The sequence below is a fragment of the Ixodes scapularis genome, unplaced genomic scaffold, assembly GCF_016920785.2.
Source record: "Ixodes scapularis isolate PalLabHiFi unplaced genomic scaffold, ASM1692078v2 PGA_scaffold21__2_contigs__length_744675, whole genome shotgun sequence".
NCBI classification, from domain to species: Eukaryota; Metazoa; Arthropoda; class Arachnida; order Ixodida; family Ixodidae; genus Ixodes; species Ixodes scapularis.
The window spans coordinates 379,526-403,142 of record NW_024609848.1 but is presented as its reverse complement, the minus strand read 5'-3'; the positions used below and the strand labels follow the sequence as shown (position 1 = coordinate 403,142).

The following is a 23,617-nucleotide window of genomic DNA, read 5'->3' as shown; positions in this document are numbered from 1 at the left end:
CTGTGAGCTGGCAGAGGGTTTGCAACATTACCGTTGCTTTCCACACTTTGGCTTGAATTTGTTAGGTGGGAATCAATCCAGTTAGTTATTGCTGGTTCCATCTTAAATGTTTTGATTCTGGCCACAGGTCTCCAATGTGGCACTCAATAAGAGGCCTCATATAAGCCTACAAACCATATAAACCTGCTCTGTGTCATTTAGTGCTAATGCAATGAGCTGTTTCCTATGCTCTGTTCACCACCAAGTTGACAGTGCGATGGGAGCAACACATTCACTGGACCTATCGACCGCCTTCCACTCGTCACCGGACCCTGCTCCTGACGCATGGATGTAGGCGGGGGAATGTGATAAAGATGGCAAATGATGGGCGTACAACTGGTCCAGCAAGCACGTAGCTTCCAATGCACCGTCAGCTTAGGGGTGAGCGGAGTATACCAGTTCTGCGAGTGTACATAGGCCAGGTCAGGAAATGAAATACATTTAATTCCCTCATGAGCTACAAACAACGGAACTAAATAGCCATAAAACCTTTATCCATGACGACACATACGTAGCACCCGAAACGAAGGTGTGGGATGGCGATAGGTGATACCATTAAATGACAAAACAGTACAACATCATGCTTGTGTTTAATATCTGTTAAAGTGCATCGCGGTTCTGCACTAACCCGCACATTAAATTGAGAAAACTAATTCGCAACTAGCAATATGGTTTTGTAGAAATCAAATATTGTTTGGAATTTTTGTGTGACGCTTCATGTCCCCAGTATTTAGGTTCATCAAAATTGAGTGCTGAAAAAACATTGATTCAAGGCTTTTACAGTACCTCTTTTCTCATTCCATTTCATTGAATGGCAGTGACAGCACCATAGGAATTGAACAAAGAGTGAAATCTGCCACCTTGTTGACAAACCTACCTGCTGAAGGTGGCCACGAGATTCCCTTGTCACCACTTGGTCACTTGAATACGCCGTTAACTATTGTATCTAGATGTACTGCGGCAGCAATGTTGTAGCTGTGATGCTCGTCGGGCCAGGTCTCCTTTCAGATGTGCATATTCCCGTCGAAAAGTAGCCCATCGCCATGGCAGCTGGTATGACAAGAGTATAAATACATTAGCCAAAAAAATTTAACAGTCAGACAAGCTAGTCTACATGCCGCAAAATTCTACACATGGAGACTAAAAAGAAAGAAAGCAATGCAACATTGTCTTTACAGGGCTGTGCATCTCAACTCTCTTCCCTAGCCTTGCGTTGACAAAATGGGACAATCTACCTACGTCGATCTCTATAGTTTGCATTGCAAAAGCAAACCATGTTTTTTATGTCGGCAGTGACAAGGAGACTACAGGCATAATCTGAGGTTCTTTTTTAAAACAAAACAATTCTGTAAAGCGAACCCATGTTACAGCCTGTACCGTGTCTAAGTGAGGCGAGTTAAATTCTGGTTTCTCTCCTGAATGTTTATAATAAATCACTATACACCTAGCAGTGCTAGAGCACAAAGTGAATAAGGCACAGAGCTTCCTTCAGTTGTCTAAGACCGGAGGATGAACCTCTCACAGGGGTGAATGTACTCGAAACGCGCCATTTAGGAATGTATAACAATGAGTGCGTTGTGGGCCAGATGTAGATAATACGACAGATATATACTTTATGATGACATCTGAGCGTATCTACAATGTCTAGACATGCGAATTTGCTGTCCAGACAAACGTATTCCCCACAGCTTTATTCTGAGCGAGGATTGCTACTCAATAACGTCACTGCAGCGTGGTGGTTTCAGACGGTGCTGTGTCATTAGCTATTTTCAGACGTTGGAAACTTAACAGCAGACGGAAAAACTATTGTCGCAACTTCTACATCAATTCAGCCCAACTAGCTGACTAATAAAATCATAACTATACTCCGCGACAACTTTTCTTGGCAATGCAGTGGAAGGTACGTCCCGCGTCCCCTTTCCCATTTTGAGTGTACGCAGGCTCTCCTCCTCTCCTCGGAAATGGGGGAGGACGAGAGCCTGCGTACACTCAAAATGGGAGAGGGGATGCGGGACGTACCTTCCGCTGCATTGCCAAGAATAGTTGTCGCGGAGTATAGGGATGTCACAAACCTGCTGAGATTGCAGGAGTTAAGGTTTGAACTTGAAATGTTTGCAAATTTCAAACCCTGCTGTGTTTCGAATTTGAAAAGTTTGATAATGTAAAGTTTCTGAAAGTTCAAGTTTGAAGATTTCAACTCTCTTTACAGATTGAGTATGAAAAGTTTGAAAATTTCGAATTTCTTTGCTATTCATGTTCGAAGAATTCAAATTTAGGTTTTTGAATCTCAAGGTACAAGATCAAATACCACAATTTAAAATAAAGTCTTTAAGGGCTCATCTGGAAAAAACTTGAAAGTGCTACAAAGTTGACTAAAAACGCTGCACATTTTATTTTGTGCCATAAACACTACTTTCTTCTCGGTACCCGGTTCTTAGGATACTTCTCGTTATTTACTATGATTTATGAAACAAGCCTTGAGTTGGTTGGACGGTTCAGCGACAAGACTTGAGGCGGTCTGGTATGCATCAGGTATTGCTACCTCTTCGTAAACTGGAAGCAATGCGATTGAATACCCCTAAATGAGATGCTGGCATGAGACAATGAAATATACAAGTTGATGCGTGCAGACAAAGTCGCCAAAGCAAGACATCTTGCTTTACGAAAGTTTGTAGTTGCTCTGGGCGTTTATTTCCAGTGGAATGGCCCGTGGGGCAGAGAAAACACTGCACGCAGGTACAGCACCCGACAGAGCTCAAGGTCAAGAAGCATGCAACCAGACAAGCTCATAAGGTCCCCCGGCCCCCCAAGATACACCTGATCAGGTAATGACCGGTCATGCATCAGGCTCACTACACTGCCGGTTTCTTTGGCATTTCAGTGGCTCCAAGGCAAGGCACCGGCCTACAAACCCCAGGTGGCAGGTTTTAATCCCGGCCCAGGGGCCCGTAATTTTACAAAGGCTTATTGCGGAGAAGGTCTTGTAATCAAGCTTTCTGTTGCACGTCTGATCCCCAGGTGGTCCAAATTAATCCTCAGTCGTATGCTGAGGTGTTCCAAATGCTTCTCGTCGGTTTGGCTTGTAAAACACCCAGATTTGATTTTGCATAGCTGGTTCTTCGCGCTTTCCTTCTTAGAAAGGTAAGAAAACAAGCGGATACATTAGTTGCTTTAATATGCAAGTGGATGCTGACGATAATGGATCAAGTGCCGATCCAGTGTTGCCTCTCACAAGTCGGTGTCACTTTCAGTGCGCGCCTTTCCCCAACCAGCCACTAACACGAGGAGATTGGGCAATTTGCATTCGAAAACAGCCAGGGTTATGAACAATGCCCCAGAAAAGTGCCTTTGTTGGATTTTCAACCTGCAGACAAGAAACCTGCAGGTTAGTTTGGGGCAACCTACACAGTTTTACACGGTAGAGGCTCTGTGCGAAAGCAGGAGAAAAAACTTTCAGGTACGACGCCGGCCGCCACCCCAATGCGAGTCGTTGCTGGCACCACATCTTTGTGTTAATAATATTTAGGACCTTATACGATTTGGGTAAAGTTTCTTCACACTTCGTCAAACTTCTGTATGTTTCACATACCCAATTTTTCCCCTTCAACTGGAAACCTCAAAGATTATTTTTCGGTTTCCAGTTCAAGTTTTTTCCAGAATAAAAAAATTATAATGTTTCGGTTTGACTCCGGTTTGTACACAAATTGGAGTTTTTTCTTATGTTTGGTTTTCTTTTCAGTTAGATGCCCTGGAGGATTAATGAAATCCACTGTCTACGATACAGATGACCTCTTTCGTCTTTATACCTTGAAAAATGTACAGACCGCCAACGCAGCATCAGTTTGTACCGTTGACTCTGTCACTTAATCGTCACTTCAGTGTCATGTCGTGCAAGCAACCGAAAAAGGGGTCGGCTTTCAAGGCACAGTGTTATGTAAGGAAAGTAATGGTGACCAGTTCCAGTCCCGACCCAACTATCCACCTCGTGCAGAGCTTGTGAGCTCCGGTTGGAATGGCCGGGGGGGGGGCCATTACAAACAGCTGATTTCACTCTCCTTGAGCACATAAGTTATTCAAGGTTATTGCGTTCCGTAACTTCATTGTACTGTATGCGTTGCGAGCGCATAAGGCACCGCCATAACCGGGGCCATGTAAGCAAACTTGGACGGGTGAAATCCGGGCGGTCTTGATATCACGAAAGCTCGCCTGCACCGTCAAAAAGTAAGGAACAATATGTTAGAAACAATCTTTCTCTGAATTCAGCACATCTACGAACCTCCAACGAAGTTGGCCCTGCGAACAGGAGAGTTCACGATTGGTTTTCAAGGCATTCCGTTACAGGGTTCTGTCAGTAACTGATATTTTCTGTTTTCTTTTTTTTTCATAGTAGTTTTAAAGTGGCAAGATGTGAATGAGTATAGCGCACACCTTAAGAACGAGAAGCTTAATCCGTCATTCTTTACTTAAGTACCGGGTATAGCTTGATTACGTTGAGCTGGGGTCATACTGATTATACATCATACAAAAGACAGTCTGCATACAGATTTGAGGGCAAGTCACCGTGAGATCCATGCTTCGAATGCAGCCTGGCAATGGGTTCAAGGAGAAACTTAGCATGCAACATTCGAACCACACATATTGCGGTGACTTGCATGTGCAGACTGTCTTTTGTATGATGTATGAGCAGTGTGACCCCGGCCAGCTGTCTTCTGGGTAAAAGCAGAATGTCCCGCTATCACATTGAGGACCCGGCCAGCTGACACGGGGGATTCGCGTCATAGGCTTCTGAAACACGAGCTCTTGAAAGCAGGGCAAAAGGGGCAGGGTGCTTCACATTGGGTGCTTTCGTGCACCACCCGCAAAAGGCTACTGAAACCTTATAAAAATTTTCATTTGAACCATTTTTGCTGCTATTTGCACAACCTACAGCTGCACAGTGATGAGGCATAACAATTATGAAGCCAAGCCATGAGAATAACGGAGGTAGTCAAGCCAAACCAATCCTGTCTGAGGGACTGAGTGGACGAGAGAGCCCCCAAAAATGGTGCCTTTCCCTTTCCTCCTCTCTCTGAGTTCACACATGCGCCCAGGTATACATGGCTTGCATTGACCTCACATCAGCTGCCATTGCTCCATACCATGCGCCTGTTTCTGTACCTTCTGCAGCATACATTTGACACCATCAAATTTGTCTTCTGGGCAAGGCTTGCCGAAAGAAACAAATTGAATGGTGCGAAATCTATGCTGCACAAGGTACGGTGCAGCAATGGCAGCTGGTATGGTGCCATATGACGCCCCGTGCAAGGCATGGTTCCCGGACATTTCATCGAACACTGTTTCATCGAACGCCGTTTCGTCAAACGCTGTTTCATCGAAAAAATGGACGTTTCATTGAATCGCTGATGGGAGTTTCATTGAATGTCTTTTAAATAAAAAGTGTGAAAGATGTTCTTTTATGCACGGATCGAGTGCATTTTCGTCTCATTCACCCATTTCATCGTCAGGGTTTTTAATGTCCAAACTTGTAGCTGTTACAATTTATTTTATGGCAAGTAACCCATGAGGATATTTGTACCGATCTTTATGTTTGTTTTGAAGATTGTGCTTATCTGTTCACCCTTTCTGTATTACCCGATGGCCCTTGAGGGTATTGTAACAAATAAATAAAAAGTCGCACTCCCGGTAAGAGCGCACTCCAACTCATGGAGGCCAGAAGGCGACTTAGGTTTTCCAGAGGCGCAACAACTTTAGCCATGTAAGCCTCGTAGCCTCTCATGTCTTTGTATTGATGCTTTTTTACTGCCCGAAGCTTGCAGTTGCTAAAGCTGAGGTGCTATATTTATGAAACTACAATGAAACATTGTTTTCTTTTTTTAGTTTTAAGACTCAGTCGAGTCAAAAGTAAGTATGTCACATCAAATTTTATTTGAAAACTTTCGGGGGTTCATGTGTTCGTGCGACAGCCATTCACCGTTTCAAATGATGAGCGATTGCTCTCTAAAAGTTCCCCACAGCCGTGGTCCGTCAGTTCTCATAAAAAAGGCGGACCTTCTCATCCCTTGCCGCTATGGCCATCTTCTGGCGAGGAGGCTTTTGGGAACTCAGCATCGCCTCCAGCTTGTCTACCGTCAGTTGATGTTCTGTGGCGATGCAAGTCAAAAACTTCCAGAACCTGAAATGGGCACCTCCGACCAGCTTCAGGAAGCGAGACCGCCACCATGGCGTTGGATAAGACGGCGTTCGATAAAACGGCGGTCGATGAAACGGCTTCGATGAAACGCCGTTCAATGAAACGGCTTCGATGAAACGGCGTTCGACAAAACGGAGTTCAATGAAATGTCCAGTCCCAGCAAGGCATGTATACAAAGTCTGCAGACACAGATACGAGACCTGCAAACGTGGGTTAGGCACTGATAACAAAACTGACACCTGGATAAGCATGTTTTCAAGTAATTTGGTCTGAGATACTAGTGTCATCGTACATGCCACCTGATTAATTATGTGTATTCTTCTATCCTGGAAAATTTAATATGATCCATGTACTGGCTCGAGCGTACACGGTGGCCGGCTAGCAGTCACACATGCGTAAGGGTTGCAACCTTTCTGCCTAGCCTTGCGCGTTGTCGTGTACGCACCAATCTCTTGTGCAAAGAAATTAGAATTAAAATGTGTCACTGCCTCGAAATCTGCCTTCAGCAACATGAAATCAAACGGGGCTATACCGATCTCTTTCTGCCCGTTAGAAACTCCGCAACAAATTCTGAAGTTTAATCATATTAAGGCTGGCAGCCTGCTATTTGGGTATTTGTTTTTGATCGGCATGCGAAATGCGCACCACGATTGTTTCTGTACTCATTATATGGCTAAAATCAGACTTGATGCTCGGGTGTTGATGTCGCTGGCTGTAATAAGGCGGAGCCTCCTGAGGGGGCGGTTCACCGAATGATACTTTAGCGAATAGTTGGGCGCCGCGAAGCGGCGTTCACGTGTGGGCCAATACACATACACATGTGGGTTCATATTTTTTGTAATGAGCCGCCTCAGACTGTCGCCGCGAAGCGGCGTAAAGCGCAGCGCGGCGGGTGGGTTAACGCGCGCCCCCGTTATTGCCCCGGAGGCTCCGCCTTATTACAGGCCAGCGACATCAATACGGTAATACCTATGCTCGTACCCAAAGGTTACATAAAAATGTTTCACATATATCGGAGCATAGCGTCACTTAATAAGCAATAGGAGCAGACTTGCCAAGGGACGCAGTCCGCAGGCGACGTAGGTTCACGTAGCCCTCCTTGGTGTAGCCCACGGTGGAAGAAACGAAATGCTTCTTCCGTCGTGGTGTAGCCAGACAGACGATGGGCACAGCCATGACAGTTATTCTATTGTTTGAATTTTATGATGCAGAAAGTTTCGCACATCAACTTTGGTTGTTTATTATGTTCGTTATAAGTAAACCAAAACAAAACATTTAACTAAAATTGTTATTTATCATTTATCGTAATATATTTAATGCTTTAATACGTTAACGTAATGTTAACGAACCTAACGACTACGAACGAACAGAAACGAAATCGACAACAAGCAAAATGGCTGCGACCAGTTGAGGCTGCTGAAGCTGCAGTGGTCAAGTTAACGGCATTCTACGTTACTGTATTTAGTTGTAAGCTCGTACACCACTATAATTCGACACGAGATTTCTGAAAAGTCGACATGCTATAAATAAAACGGTAGCGTGCCCTTCTATTTAATTAGAGCTGAAAATACATTTGGGAGTGAAGTGATTTGAATCTGAGCAGTCGCCCGCTGCAACACAACGGTATGTATTCACGATTCATGAAGATTTCTTGTGCATGTATCAGAAGATATTCCTTAAAGCATGGATCACAGGGCGTTTTCATCATCTTAAGCGGCCTTAAAAAAAGGAAATAATGGAAGCTACACAGGGGAATGAAACGTTCGGATCGAATAGAATTGTTCGACGGTGCCGAAAGACAAAATTGAACGAGTTGTAATATGCGGAGTGTAGAAGCTTAGCACACGAACGACGTTGTATTTATCAACTCTACTAAAGACTTGTGTTGGTATGGAGACCTTTTGCGCGATGTAACGTTGCAAGCACGGTTGTGCTTCTTATTTTCTTACATTTGGCACCTAATTCCCTGAAATTAGTACACCTGACGGGCCAGTGACAAAGAGTTTATATTCTACAATTCAAAAGACGATAACATTGAAGATGACATAAATATTGTTTCTTTTAAGCCATTGATTATGTTATCGTATTTCGAATCGTAAAGCACCAGGGTGTTTACGTTTTTCCGGAGTTCACAGAAACACTACAAAGAAGGTCCCAACATTAAAAAGAATATTTGTGACTCGTAATCTCGAGACTGTCGCTCAGGGCTTCCCTCACTCTGTTCTCTGCAGTCACATGGAATGATAACACAACTCTTCATAAAGGAAAAAAAAAGGGGGGGATTAAGGTTTTGAGGAGTAATGAGCTGTTGGGCACCAGGGCATTGAATGGAAAAGAAAACCAAACATCAGAAAAAAACTTATTCGTGTGCAAACCGGAATCACACCGAAACATGATAATTTTCTTCATATTGGAATGAAACCGAAAAATAATCTTTGAGGTTTCCACTTCAAGGGGAAAAATTGTTCAAAGTGAAACATACAGAATTTTGACGAATTTCGAACTTTTGAACAGAAATTTGACAAAGTGTGAAGAAAGTTTAATCGTATAAGGTCTTAAATATTATTAATACAAAGATGTGGTGGTGCTACCAACGACTCGCTTGTAGTGGCGGCTGGTCTCGTACCTGAAAGTCGTACCGTGTAAAACTGCGTAGGTTGCCCCAAAGTAAACTTTAGGTCCCTTGTCTGCAGGTTTGAAATCCGATGAAGGCACATTACTGGTGCGTTGTTCATAAGCTTGCTTAGGAGAAGAGCGTGTTGGTTCATGTCATGGATGAAGAACAAATAAAACAATTAAAACAGGGACAACACAACCACATCTTTCAACAAGCAACAGACGAGTAAACTTTCCACAGCGAGCAGCCGACTATACCCAGGAGGGGAAGTGGGGAGAAGGGGAGATAAAAAACGCAAAGTGAAAATCAGAGAGGTGGGTTTATCTCGGATTTTAGAAATTCAACCTCAGTTTTTGTCGGCAGGAGGGAAGGGTTTGACACATTGTTTTTTGCTGTGTTCATGGCGAATGACTCTATGATCTCCCTGCTGCTGTAAAAACGTGTCAAACCCTTCCTTCCTGCTGATGAAAACTGAGGTTGAATTTCTAAAATTCGAGATAAATCCACCTCTCTGATTTGCACTTTGCGTTTTTTATCTCCCCTTCTCCCCCCTTTCCCTCCTGGGTATAGTTGGCTGCTCGCTGTGGAGAGTTTACTCGTCTGTTGCTAGTTGAAAGATGTGGCTGTGTTGTCCCTGTTTTAATTGTTTTATTCTTTCTTCATTCATGGTTGTTCATAACCCTGGCTGTGTTTGAATGCAAGTTGCCCAATCTCCTCGTGTTGTGGCTGGTTGGGGAAAGGCGTGCACTGAAAGTGACACCGATTCGTGAGAGGCAACACTGGATAGGCACTTGATCCATTATCGTCATTATCCAGTTGTATTTTAAAAGCGACTAATATCTCCACTTGTTTTCTTATTTTTCTAAGAAGGAAAGCACGAAGAACCAGCTATGCAAAATCAAATCTGAGGGTTTTAGAAGCCGAGCAGACGACGGGCATTCAGAACACCTCAGCATACGACTGAGGATTAATTTGGAACACCTGGGGATCATTTGACGTGCAACAGAAAGCTTGATTGCATGACCTTCTCGGCAATAAGCCTTTGTCAAATTGCGGGCACCTGGGCCGGGAATAAAACCTGCCACCTGGGGTTTGTAGGCCGGTGCCTTGCCTTGGAGCCACTGAAATGCCAAAGAAACCGGTAGTGTAGTGAGCCTGATGCATGACCGGTCATTACCTGATCAGGTGTATCTTGGGGGGCCGGGGGACCTATGAGCTTGTCTGGTTGCATGCTTCTTGACCTTGAGCTCTGTCGGGTGCTGTACCTGCGTGCAGTGTTTTCTCTGCCCCACGGGCCATTCCACTGGAAATAAACGCCCAGAGCAACTACAAACTTTCGTAAAGCAAGATGTCTTGCCTTGGCGACTTTGTCTGCACGCATCAACTTGTATATTTCATTGTCTCATGCCAGCATCTCATTTAGGGGTATTCAATCGCATTGCTTCCAGTTTGCAAAGAGGTAGCCATTCCTGATGCATACCAGACCGCCTCAAGTCTTGTCGCTGAACCGTCCAACCAACTCAAGGCTTGTTTCATTAATCATAGTAAATAACGAGAAGTATCCTAAGAACCCGGTACCGAGAAGAAAGTAGTGTTTATGGCACAAAATAAAATGTGCAGCGTTTTTAGTCAACTTTGTAGCACTTTCAAGTTTTTTCTAGATGAGCCCTTAAAAACTTTATTTTAAATTGTGGTATTTGATCTTGTACCTTGAGATTCAAAAACCTAAATTTGAATTCTTCAAACATGTATAGCGAAGAAATTCGAAATTTTCAAACTTTTCATATTCAATCTGTAAAGAGAGTTGAAATCTTCAAACTTGAACTTTCAGAAACTTTACATTATCAAACTTTTCAAATTCGAAACACAGCAGGGTTTGAAATTCGCAACCTTTTCAAATTCAAACCTTAACTCCTGCAATCTCGGCAGGTTTGCGACATCCCTAGTTATGATTTTATCTAGTCAGGTAGTTGGGCTAAATGGATGTAGAAGTTGCGACAGTAGTTTTTCCGTCTGCTGCTAAGTATCCAACGTCTGAAAATAGCTAATGACACAGCACCGTCTGAAACCACCACGCTGCAGTGACGTTATTGAGTAGCAATCGTCGCTCAGAATAAAGCAGTGGGGAACACGTTTGCCTGGACAGCAAATTCGCATGTCTAGACATTGTACAGTCAGCACAGAATGAAACCATCGTCACAGGCTGCTCCACTGGAGGGCCCCTGAGAACTAATGAAAATGTGCTTTGGAGCGAAAGTGCAGGTCCTACTAAGGTGTGCTCGACTCTCGCGCGACATATCTGGGACTTCCGCGTTTCGCCGGTGGTCGAGGGTCGAGCACAGCTTAGTAGGACACGCACCCTGGCACCCCGGTGCATTTTCATTAGTTCTCAGGAGCCCTCCAGGTGGAGCAGCCTGTGACGATGGCCACGCGCTGCGGCGTTCGGGTTTCATTCCGTGCTGACTGTACATACGCTCAATGGCGCCATAAATTATACATCTGTCGTATTACCTACATCCGGCCCGCACTCATTGTTATACATTTCTAAATAGTGTTTTTCGTGCACATTCACCCCTGTGAGAGGTTCATTCTCCGGTCTTAGACAACTGAAGGAAGTTCTGTCCCTTACTTGCTTTGTGCTGCTGGGTAGCCTCTGAAAAAGAAATGCTCTAGCACAGCTAGGTGTATAGTGCTTTATTATAGATATTCAGGAGAGCAACCAGAATTTAAGTCACCTCACTTAGACATGGTACAGGCTGTAACGTGGGTTTGCTTTACAGAATTGTTATTTTCTAAAAAAAGATAAAGAAAATCAGATTATGGTTGTAATGCGTGTGTTATACCTTGTCACTGCCGACATAAAAAAACATGGTTTGCTTTTGCAATGCAAACTATAGAGATCGACGTAGGTAGATTGTCCCATTTTGTCTGAACTTGCAACTATGCACACATAACGTCTTGGTCAACGCAGGGCTAGGGAAGAGAGTTGAGATGCAAAGCCCTGTAAAGACAATGTCGCATTGCTTTCTTTTTTTTTTAGTCTCCATGTGTAGAATTGTGTGGCATGTAGACTAGCTTGTCTGACTGTTCAATTTTTCGACTAATGTATTTATACTCTTGTCAATACCAGCTGCCATGGCGATGGGCTACTCTTCGACGGGAACATGCACATCTGAAAGAGACCTGGCCCGATGAGCATCACAGCTACAACATTGCTGCCACAGTACCTCTAGATACAATAGTTATTGGCTTATTCAAGTGACCAAGTGGTGACAAGGGAATCTCGTGGCCACCTTCAGCAGGTAGGTTTGTCAACAAGGTGGCAGGTTTCACTCTTTGTTCAATTCCTATGGTGCTGTCACTGCCATTCAATGAAATGGAATGAGGATAGAGGTACTGTAAAAGCCTTGAATTAATGTTTTTTCAGCACTCAATTTTGATGAACCTAAATACTGGGGACATGAAGCGTCACACAAAAATTCCAAACAATATTTGATTTCTACAAAACCATGTTGCTAGTTGCGAATTAGTTTTCTCAATTTAATGTGCGGGTTATTGCAGAACCGCCACGCGCTTTAACAGATATTAAACACAAGCATGATGTTGTACTGCTTTGTCATTTGATGGTATCACCTATCGCCATCCCACACCTTCGTTTCGGGTGCTACGTATGTGTCGTCTTGGATAAAGGTTTTATGGCTATTTAGTTCCGTTGTTTGTAGCTCATGAGAGAATTAAATGTATCTCATTTCCTGACCTGGCCTATGTACCGTCGCACAACTGGTATACACCGCTCACCCCTAAGCTGATGGTGCATTGGAAGCTACGTGCTTGCTGGACCAGTTGTACGCCCATCATTTGCCATCTGATCAGACATCCCCGCCTACATCCATGCGCCAGGAGCAGGGTCCGGTGACGAGAGGAAGGCGGTCGATAGGTCCAGTGAATGTGTTGCTCCCATCGCACTGTCAACTTGGTGGTGAACAGAGCACAGGAAACAGCTCATTGCATTAGCACTAAATGACACAGAGCAGGTTTATATGATATGTAGGCTCATATCTGGCCTCTTATTGAGTGCCACATTGGAGACCTGTGGCCAGAATCAAAACATTTAAGATGGAACCAGCAGTAACTAACTGGATTGATTCCCACCTAACAAATTCAAGCCAAAGTGTGGAAAGCAGCGGTAATGTTGCAAACCCTCTGCCAGCATATTCAGCTGTAGCTCACAGTTCTGCTTTAGGGTCAGTCTTGACATATATAAATGACGTACTACACAGCACGCCCCCAGAAATACAGGTCGGACTCTGGGGACGATTGTATTATTTACTCACTGATGAGCACCTTGGATAAGCAAGCATCATTAAATAAGTATGCTAACCACATAAAGGAATTGTGTGTAATATTTTCAAGGTGTCAAAGTCTATCATATAGACTAACCAGATTTTTATTTAGCAAAGTTTACTGCAAGGTAAATATCACATCAGCATTCACCAAGTTTCCTTTTCTTTCACATATATATATATTTTTCTAATTCATGCTTTGTTGTCCACCTTTCACCCTGGAATAGTGCTTTTACCCTTAAAGGGATAGTGAACAGAAATTTCGAGCTCACAAAACAAGGGTAAACGGATAGGCGGGACGCTGCAAAACCCCAAAACAACACTCATACAGCGATATCTCTAACGGATCTCTGTATTTTTGGAAAAGAAGTGTGCGAGTGAACACGGCCGACGAGACAAGTCACGTCACGATTCCCGTTCCCTCTCCTTCTCGCTACGTCCCTTCAAGCTAGTGAACTGAAGCGAGAAAGAGAGAAGCGAGGCTGCTTCCCCTCATTCTGCAATTCTGCCGGAGGACAACAACGTCAAAGACCGTCACAGATGGCCGCACTTTTTTTTCAAAAGAGCGGCCATCTGTTTGAGATACTAATGTACAAGTCATGTCTTGGAGTTCCTAGCGTTTTGTTCAACGCTCATGCATCCTTATTTTGCGTAATCCGAATTTCGGTTCGGTATCCCTTTAATGGGGCACTAAAGTGTATTTTGAAAGTCTCGTTCTATGGTCATACCTCAATCTGCGAGCACTAATCATCCTAAAAAACCAGAAATTACATTCATTTGCTGCAAATTCGTATCTTAAAAAAGTGATCGAAGTTCCAGACACTTACCATCGTCAGAGAATAACAGATGGCGCTACCAAACCTTGCTGAATATGGTCGAACGACGGACGGTGCATGTCAGCCACTCGCGAGCGATGGGTTCCTGCGTGGACGAGCACGACTGGTCGGCAGCTTGTCCACGGTGGACTCCATCGCTCGCGAGTAGCCGACACGTGCCGTCCGTTGTTTGACCATATTCACGAAGGTTCGGTAGCGCCATCTGCCATTCTGCGCTGACGCGAAGTGTCGAGAATTCTGATTGATTTTTTTAGTATGGAAATCGGCCGCAGATGAATGTAATTTTTGCTTTTTAAGGATGGTTAGTGCTCGTAGATTGAGTTATAACAATAAAACGAGGCTCTCAAAAAGCACTTTAGTGCCCCTTTAAGACATGGCTGCCCTGTGGCAAAGCGACATAAGCAGAATTGCAATGCCTACTCCACGGGTGTAGCTTCTCGGCAGTGCACCAGTGTGTGGTGTGAGAAGCGCACTCAACGGAGATAATTAGACTGCCCGAACATACCACGTACAATGAGAGATATCACGAAACATCCGAGAACTGAGTCATGTTCGGTGTGTAAATCAAATCAAATCACACATTATTCTAAGCAATAACCGGAAGTTCTAAGCGATTCACACAATGTTGCAGGAACAATCTGGCAGTACTGCGACGCCTGAACTATTAGTTTCGGTAGATACAAACGAAAACTCCCTTATGGTGTAGTGTAGGCATAAATTCATTACATTTTGGTGAAATGTAGCTTTGGCGGAGCATGCACGTCAATGCTTTTCCCCTTGGAAGGCATTCTTGCACATTCCGATCCAAATTTCCCATCTTAAACTTTGTTCCTTAGGTAGCATGCAGCAGGACTTTAAGGGATAACTTGCTGGTTGGGAAGTAACTTTGTGGCTAACTTAAAAGACCCCTGAAAAGAAAAAGAAAATGTTTTTTTTAAGCAGTCTGGTTGGGACACATGTGTTAAAAAAGAAATTTTACCGAGCAATATTGATTGGGAGAGATTTAATTGAAATTGTTTGCGAAGTCCGTGACGTCACGGGTCATTCCAAGATGACCATCTCGATCGTAAAGGCGAAGGCGATCGACCTCCCCTCCACGCTCCTGAAATGCCAAGAGAGAAAACAAGTGGTAAGGACGCGACTGCCGACTAAATCGGACGTGACTGCCGACTAAATTGCGTCTCGCGCCGTCAATATTGCTCTAAAAAATATTTTTTTCACATAATTTTTTTTTTTTGACATGTGTGTTTCAACTAGATTGTTAAACTAGATTGTCTTCTCAGGGGCCCTTTAATAAGGCGAGTGCCCCACTCCCATTCAATGGATTGATTGGGACGCTCCCAGAACAAGCATAGCGACCTACAATCTGTCGTGCATACAGCATGTTTCATATCTCCACGTTTGAATTTTTCCTTTTCTGCACATTGGTTCAAGAGTGGCTTGGATTGACTGCTTGGTCTTCCTTTCCCCATCAGGCAGGCAGTCTACAGTCTACTTCAAGCATCTGCAATGCTACACAGAGGGAACGTGCCAAAGGCCTGGTTGATGGGCAGGATCGGGCTGCTCCATAGAGTTCTATGCAATCGACCTCTGGGAAGCAAGCGTCTGCATGATCAAGTGTGGCTTCTTGGCAGATGATTGCCTGCAACACTGGTGTTCATCAACATATGTGGTGACTGTCGAGAAATATTTCTCGGATGCAAGACCCCGAACTGCACCTGGAACTCTGATGTAGCTTGTGCACGCTCATTTGATTACCTTCTGAAGACTGTGCCTAAAAGAACTGCTGCAGAATGGCGATTGAGATGAAGGCGTTACAAGATGCGTCATAGGAGCCACCATGTACTTGTGCTGATTGTCTCGATCCCGGTGTGGCTCGCTCTAGAAGTTCAAGCAGAGGGGGAAAATGTTGCTTTTGTGCTAACGTCCCAACTTGGAGTTCTTTGAGTCTCCCTCGACTGACATGCTAGTGAGCCGCAGCAGAACAGGCATCTGCGGTGCCCGCGTTCCTCTGCTGTAACACTGCCAGGATTGAGGCCAGGGGTTCATCCATGATTGTCTATCTGGGAAGGTGTTGCTAATTCTGGGAAAGGCCTCGCGAGGGATGTATAGCATAGATTTGTGTACTTTGAGTAGAAAATTCTTATAGCGTTGTCCCACTAGATCGACAAACGCCGATTTTCGTCCGGCGACAGCACGAAGTTTTGTGTCGCTGATGCTGTTCCACTGCAACGACCAACATCTGCTACAAGCGCCGACAAACCATCAACGACGGACGAGTTGTTGTCTGTTGTTCAACTTGAAGCGCAGCAAGCAGTCCCACCGAGGAACATCTCTCGGAGACAAACTTAATTTTCTTACCCACTTCTGCCTTCAGTTGCTGTCTTCCCCACCCTCCCATTCCTGCCGTGACTCAGTCCTTGGCGGCCACTGATCGTTCCTGCTCCCGCAGTTTCGATTCCTGGATTGCTCGTAGTGGTCGCGGGCACGGCTTGCTTGCTAGATGTCGTGTTGCAAAAGGGAATTTGCTGTGGCTGGTTTTGCTCGCGAAAACCTGGTGCGCGAGTTGGTGCTTCAAGATGCCGAAGTCTACACCCCTGCATCAGGATGGATACACCCATGTGCGAGGACTGACCAAAGTAAGACCGCTCACCACGAAGTAGGACACGACGTTCCATCAGTTCTGCGGCAAGCCATTCCGGCAAAACGAGAGACTTGTCATCCGTTCTGTGATTGTCCCTAATAAAACTACCCCCGTATTGTCCCTCATAAAACGCCTTCCCTTGGAGGCGTTTTATGGGGGAACAATGAAATTCCCGTGAAATTCCGTGGCGCGCACCTGGAATGCTTCGAACGACCCAAAAAAAGGAACGATTCAGGAATTCTAGTTCGGAAAAAGTTGGGTGTCGATTGTCACGACTGTTTTCGGAAAGTCGCCAACGGCAAATGAAGGCAAGCGGAAGCTTTAAAGGGATACTTCAACGAAATTTGAAATATTTCCGTCGTGTTCAAAAATAGGTTGAATATGATCCACAATATCCGTAAATGACAATCACACGTTTGTATTTTGAGCCTGGTGGCTGTATTTTTCGTTATAAACGGCCCACTCTGGCAAGCGCTCGGAGAAGGCCCAGCGGAGACCATGTGACATCCAACGCAATCGTGACGTAGGTCGTCTCAAGACGAGCAAAGCTACGGCGAGGCTGCCGTCGAGATGATGGCCTAGTTGTTCCAGCTTGTTCCAGCCACCGAAGCGGCTGCTTTTGTACAAATTTTGAGTGACAGGTTAATCTTCTATAATCTTGTAGGGGGACAATAGCGACTTCTGTGACACACAAAAGGCATTCTCGGGAAGAGGGGAGTTCCCCCTGCCCCTCTTCTCGTCGTGGCCGGAGGCGAGACAACCTCCGCCACTAGCTGCCAAGGTTGCTAGACGGGCATTACAAGCGAGGCGTTAGCGACATCCACCAGGTGCTCTTTGCTAATCGTTTAATTCGTCTTAAAATTCCTTTTCATGACTTTTTTAACACGATATTGGTATGTTCGATTTGGCGGTGCTTTTTTGAACACATATAGACCAAAAAATGAGCGCGGAAATTTCGTAGTAGTATCCCTTTAAACAAGGAATAAAGTCATCGTCTCCACTTTCACCGTGTTTGTCGGCGCGTTTGACGCCCAAAAAGCAAAACAAGAAAACCGCGTCGCCATACTCTGTTTGTCTATTTTGAAGTGCTGTTGACAACTCTAGTCCCACTAGGAAAGAAGTTTCCTTGTCCCCGTGTTCTGCTCGTGTCTGCCAGGTGGGACAGAGGACTCCGACAAAGAGGCTGTTTGTCAGTGTTGTATATCGCTCATTGTCGTCTGTTGCTGTCGTTTGTCGCTCTAGTGGGACGCGGCTATTAGGGACTCGGCCTGGGGCATGTTAGGGGTGTGTGCGTATAAGTCGCTGGTCGTAAGAACCAGCAGCATTGCATTCGTTGTGCTCAGTGTCCTGGATTGTCTGGATCTGCCTGTAATTTATGGGACCTTTAGAACTTCAGCATTACACAGTGATGACATCAGCAGCTGGAAATTGATGGGACCGAAATAAAGATGACAAAACTAGATTGTAGCTGGAGTCTATCACTACCATAGAGAAGCTCTCAATAGCATGGACTTTGGATTCACACAAGAATGTCCCGTGGGTAACAGGATTTAATGCACAAGTAATTCTGAAGATGGCTTTAATGCTTCCGTTCTAATTCCCATGGACCTCCACAGGCTGAAAGGGCAGGTGACATACCTATGTATCAAGTGCAGAGGAGGGAACAGTGAACAAAAAGGCACCACGAAAAGGCCCCCATCTATTGAAACCGAGTTCTGTATGGGTTTTTATTCTCTGCTCACCTCCAGTGCTGATCAAAATAACACGACGTGAAATCATGATAGGCGCAAGAAACAAACAGCTTGAAACCAATTCGCGTCCTTTTAATTTCACGAAATTTGGTATGCGCCAAATAGCCTAAAACTGGTACAAATCAAAGCAGTCTGTGCAATAAAACGTGAAAATACGGCAGAAAAAGTAAACACTTGCGGGGCGTAAAACCGCGGAAGTAAATCCGTTCGTGGCAATCTTGTTCAGCGACAAACAAGTGTTCATTCAGCTGTGAAGCATTGAAGTGGATATAAAATCTGCATAGCGTTTCAGAGCAAGAAAAACGGCGAATTAATTGAGCAGTACGATTGACAGAATTGCGGGCGCTACGCGGGCGCGTAGGAAGGCGACAAGGCTTACTTTGATAAGAGTCACACGGAAAACGTTGACACCAGCCACACACGCTGTGCAAGGCTATCGTTCTCGCTTCTTGAATTACGGTTGAAAAGCACTGCGCATTAGCACTGCAAGCACTCCACGTGTACACGGTTTCAATTACGGAACAGAGCAGCGAGGCCTACCTCATTCGAGCTTGGGTAGAGAATCGCCGAGGTTGGAGCAGTCGAACTGTGGACATCGGCATGCTCGAAACTTCTGCTGCCGACTTTTATGCGCGTAATATGCGGAATAACTCAATGGATATGCACTGGCAGATGATACTTTGGTGCCGTGGCCACGGGCCACGGCACCAAAGTATCCGCCGGAGTGTAGCAGACGCTCCTGCCGGCGACCGGCGTCGTATGTGCGTCGCCGTCAATATTTTGTCCGGCGGTAATCTGGCCAATCGCAGCACGCCGCTCCGCGGCAGATCTGGAATGGCCAGGTTTTGGAAATACGCGCCGCGGCGCCTTCCAGGGCACCGGCGAGGCCAGCGGGTCGGTTTAGAGTTTTGGTTTTAGACCGAAAACAGAACGAACAGAAAGAAATATATAAAATAAATTGCATTTTATTTTCATGGTGCGGTGAAGACGTTTTGTTGAAAGTACTGTTAGCGGACAAAGTTTTATAATGTATTTTTGTATTAATGAGAGTTCCCACCACCTAAGCGCTGCTGCCGGTGGCGACGCTATGCACAGCGCCGCTGATGGTGGCGACGCTAATGTCAGCGCCGCGAAACTGGGACTGTGACCGGGGGTTGCCGCAGAAGTCAACGGACAGGGCAGGGGGGGGAACGAGGGAAAGGGAACGCGGCGCAAAGCGGAGGCTGCCATATTAAAACCGCTTACGTTGCCAGCATAGGTTTCGCAGTAAAGAAGTTGCTGCCATATACGGCGGACGAAGTTTTACTTTCTTTTTCGTTTTGGAAAAAATGTATTGTTGTGTTATATAAGTCCTCCTGCATACAAACAACGAAGTTTAATTATATTTGTCTTGTTTACTCGGCTTGAAACCCTAAAAACAGGTTTTGGCAACTTATTGCTTCCATCATTTGGGAGTACGCAAGGCAGTTATCTCGCTGTTCTGGTTTCGGTTACGAAAGCAAGGCAAAACGCTCGTAGTTCCCGCCCTCAGTACACTTGGACACCTTCCACACTTTGACACCGGATAACTAGATTGTGGCGACGCACAATCACCAGCATTTTGGCGCTATAAAACCTCGTCGTCGTCTGCTTCAGGGAAGCACGGCCGCCCGCTACACAGTCACGCGGGACAGAGGAACGTCCGTCGACCGACGCCGCCGAGGCAATAAAACCTCCGTTCCTTTCCTATGTTGGGATTCGCTCGTCACCACGACGCAGCATCCCACAAGATGAACAAGGATTTCGATTTGCTTCAGAGGTCACTTTCGCCGCTTCCTCACCGTCGAGCAGCCGGACCAGCTGACGGCAAGCCGCGGATGAAAGGCTTCAGCATCAACAGCCTAGAGCCACTACAACAGCCCAAGTGCACTCACAATGCGGGCGACGCGGGCTTCTGTCAATCCAGGGGCAGACCCAAGGGGGAGGCGGGAGGCGACGGGGGCGGCCGCCTACCCTCCAAACAGTCGACCCCCCCCCCCCCCCCCCCCCCCCCCGCCCCCTTCTTGGAGGGCGATTTGACATGGGTGGATTCCCCGAAATAAAACCAACTCCCGTCCTGCCAGGTGGTAGGAAGCTCGGTACTCAAGGACGAGGGTTCGAAATAGGGTAGGCCGCACCCTAGCAGGCGCACACACTTGGAGAACCACTCCGTCGCTTAGACTGAAGTCCGCGGCGGCGGTTTCAAAGCACGGCAGAAGTTAGAACCAAAAGTCGGCGCAGCGGCGCACATCTAGGGGCCGTCGGCGCAGTGTGGTTCTGCGGCGGGTAAAACAAAAGGCGCAACCGGAGTCCTGTTTATCTTGCTTTAAGGCCCTGTCACACTGAGGCAACAGTTGGACAACTCTATCCGGCAACACGGGGAAGTCGTGTTGCCGGCGACCCTGTCACATCGAGCCAACAACAACAGTCGGGCAACATGCTGCTGCCGCCCGGCAACCGTGTTGCCCGATTTGTTGTCCGACAACCCTGTCACACCGCGCTGACGGCGAGGACAACACAACACGGGGAACACTCCGCCATCTTGATTGTTTACCTTCGTTCGTGTGCGGCGCGGAATCGCTGGAAATGTGACTCTACAAAGTGCTAGTGCGTTCGAAGGGCCGGGAATTACCACGGTACGACATCAACTAGTGACTGTGATTAGAAAACTTGACACAGGGAGTATTTTTCGCTCTTTATTTTATCGAAATGTTCTTCATTTGCTGACAAAGCAGATAGCCCTAACCGAGGAAAGGGACATCGCTGATGTATGTTCGGGATTTACGCCACCGTATGAAGTGATTCTGTCCGGTTCTTTCATGCAATTTCTATTTCTATTGTAAAATTGCATTAGCACCGGCAGTACCCCAAAGCGTCTTTTGTAGCGTGGTGTTGAGCTGAACTGACAGTGCTTCAAAACTGCGACACCGACACCATCGGCCTTCATAACAATCGGTGAAATAAATATTTTTCAACGCTGTCTGGCCTACCGCTGCTACGTGATCGCTTCATTCGCCCAAAACGTCCTGGGTATTTTTAAAACAAATCAGGTGTCTGGTAGCGGCTGTTTCCAAGTTCCAAGCATCAACAATTATGATCAGAGTGGTCGTTTTATGCTTCGACTTTTTAATCTTAGGTTTTCTGGATTATTTTTATTATACTTTATTAGTGGGTGAGTAGGCATGCCATTTTATTTCACTCCGTAATGTGCGCTGGACTCTCGGGAGATCTAATTTCAAAACCAGTCTGAACGTTCACGACCGTAGCTGTGACCATTTCGAAAATCGCTTTCCGTAACTGCGCAGCAAAAAACATTAATCGAAAATATTTTAGCTGCACGCCAGCCCCAATTATTGTTAAATAACGTTTTCCAAGCCTTTGTTTGAGTAAGGCTTTATTGATAGGGGACTAGCTCACCATCGAAGCTATCTATGTTGTCGTGTTGCCGTCCCGAAATTCGCTCGGCCAGCGATCAGGGCAACACTCGTTGTCCAACACAAGTTGCTGCTGTTTTTGTTGCCGAAAGCTGTCATACCGAGGCAACATTTTAGTTGTCGTCTATGTTGTCGTGCTGTTGCCGCGGTGTGACAGCTTTGTCGGACAACACGGGGAGCGAGCAACAAGTTGCCCGACTGTTGGACAACGTGTTGTGTTGCTGTTGCCGTCGTGTTGCCTCAGTGTGACAGGGCCTTTAGAGTTTAGATTTTCCCTCCCCCTCGCGCACCCCCCCCCCCCCCCCAAAAAAAAAACGAAAAAAAAAAACGGAGTTCTGGATCCGCCCCTGGGTCAACCGGCAGCCCAGCACAAACCGCGTGAACGTTCCAGCTCTTCGTCATGACACGCTGTTGCAGAAAGCAGGGTAAAATACAACTACACGTACAACCGAATCAAATGCACTGTTATCGTAAATATTGGCTTGTGATTGCGCCTTTGTAGATCATCTTATTCGTTTTGCTGGAGAGACGCAACCGACGGGCATAACAAAATCGTTTGCGTATTCCGCATACCTCGCAAAAGCACTTACCCAGTAACCTTGCGAAAAGCGCGAAACACGGAGTCCGCACCGCCCTGACTTACCAGTCTTTTATTTGCTTTAGAGCAGTTTGTACCTGCTAGTAGGTATGTATAGTGAAACTGCAACTTGAAACTAGGGGCAATGCCAGAGAGAAAAGTGACGAAGTTGAGAAAGCATGCTCGCTCTCTCCAATTTCTGAACTCTCAAGTGATTGTACCATAATAAATTCACCAACACCTTTTTCCAAAATAAAGAAAAAACGCTATGTGATCACTACGTAAAAAATGGTCTCAGTTCATGCATCCGTAGGCAGGTAGGAAACGTTGCCCTAATTTATTCACACCGCATGACGAGCGCAACAAATTCACACGAAATTTACAAGAAAATATCAGTGGTGACTTATGTTTCTCTGAAATTCTGTATGACCGGTCGTTTGCAGGACCGAATCATCTACTCGGGCGGTGTGCGTCGCTGTGCAAACGCCAACACGAAGCATAACAACGGCAGGTCTAGGTCAAGAATCCGTAGTCCATAGTTCAATTAAAACGACGTAATTTTGTTGAAAATGCCCGCAGCTTTTTACTCACGGTATGCGTCGAGAATCTTCCACATTTTGAAACGGAACGAAGGAAGATTTACGTTTAAAAGCGCTCGCTGCGTCCTCCCGGACCAGTTGGACCGGATCAGCAGACGACGACGACGGAACTGAACCCGTTGAATTTTAACGCCACAATAACCAATTTGCGCTTCGTGTTAGTATGGGATTCTACCTCCAAGCACCGCACGACACACCACGAACGTTTCAACTCTTTGTCGCATCGCCGTGTTGCACCAAACCTATCTCTATGCACCAAACAGAACAAGATCGCCGAAGTCAACGGAGCGCTGTCGTGAACCTTGGCTTGTGGTTGCGCACTCGTGGACCCTGTGACTGCCTTCGCTTTCTAAGCACGCACGACGATTACGAATGATACTTTCCGTCTTCCGGGACCATCACAGGGGCACTTCTCCGGTCACGTCTTCGTTACATGTGCTGGCAAACCGCGTCAAACGTGGTCAAACCGAAGCGCCGAAGCAATACCGGCGCCATGTTGAAACTTGAACGTGCGTTGTTGCTAGATTTTCTCCGACCAAACAAAAACAACGAAAGCAAACCGGCTCTAG

The 23,617-nt window shown here is 45.9% G+C and overlaps 2 long non-coding RNA genes across 2 annotated transcripts; one reads left to right on the top strand and one right to left on the bottom strand.

Annotated features, from left to right (window-relative positions):
- The first annotated feature begins 7,763 nt into the window (after positions 1–7,763).
- On the top strand, positions 7,764–15,550 carry LOC121836239. The gene is made up of 3 exons (XR_006077852.1): positions 7,764–7,852; positions 11,977–12,148; positions 15,501–15,550. It is a non-coding gene; the product is annotated as an uncharacterized LOC121836239 (long non-coding RNA).
- On the bottom strand, positions 15,014–19,038 carry LOC121836238. The gene is made up of 2 exons (XR_006077851.1): positions 18,961–19,038; positions 15,014–15,127 (listed from the first exon to the last, which is right to left on the bottom strand). It is a non-coding gene; the product is annotated as an uncharacterized LOC121836238 (long non-coding RNA).
- Between the last annotated feature and the right edge of the window lie 4,579 nt (positions 19,039–23,617).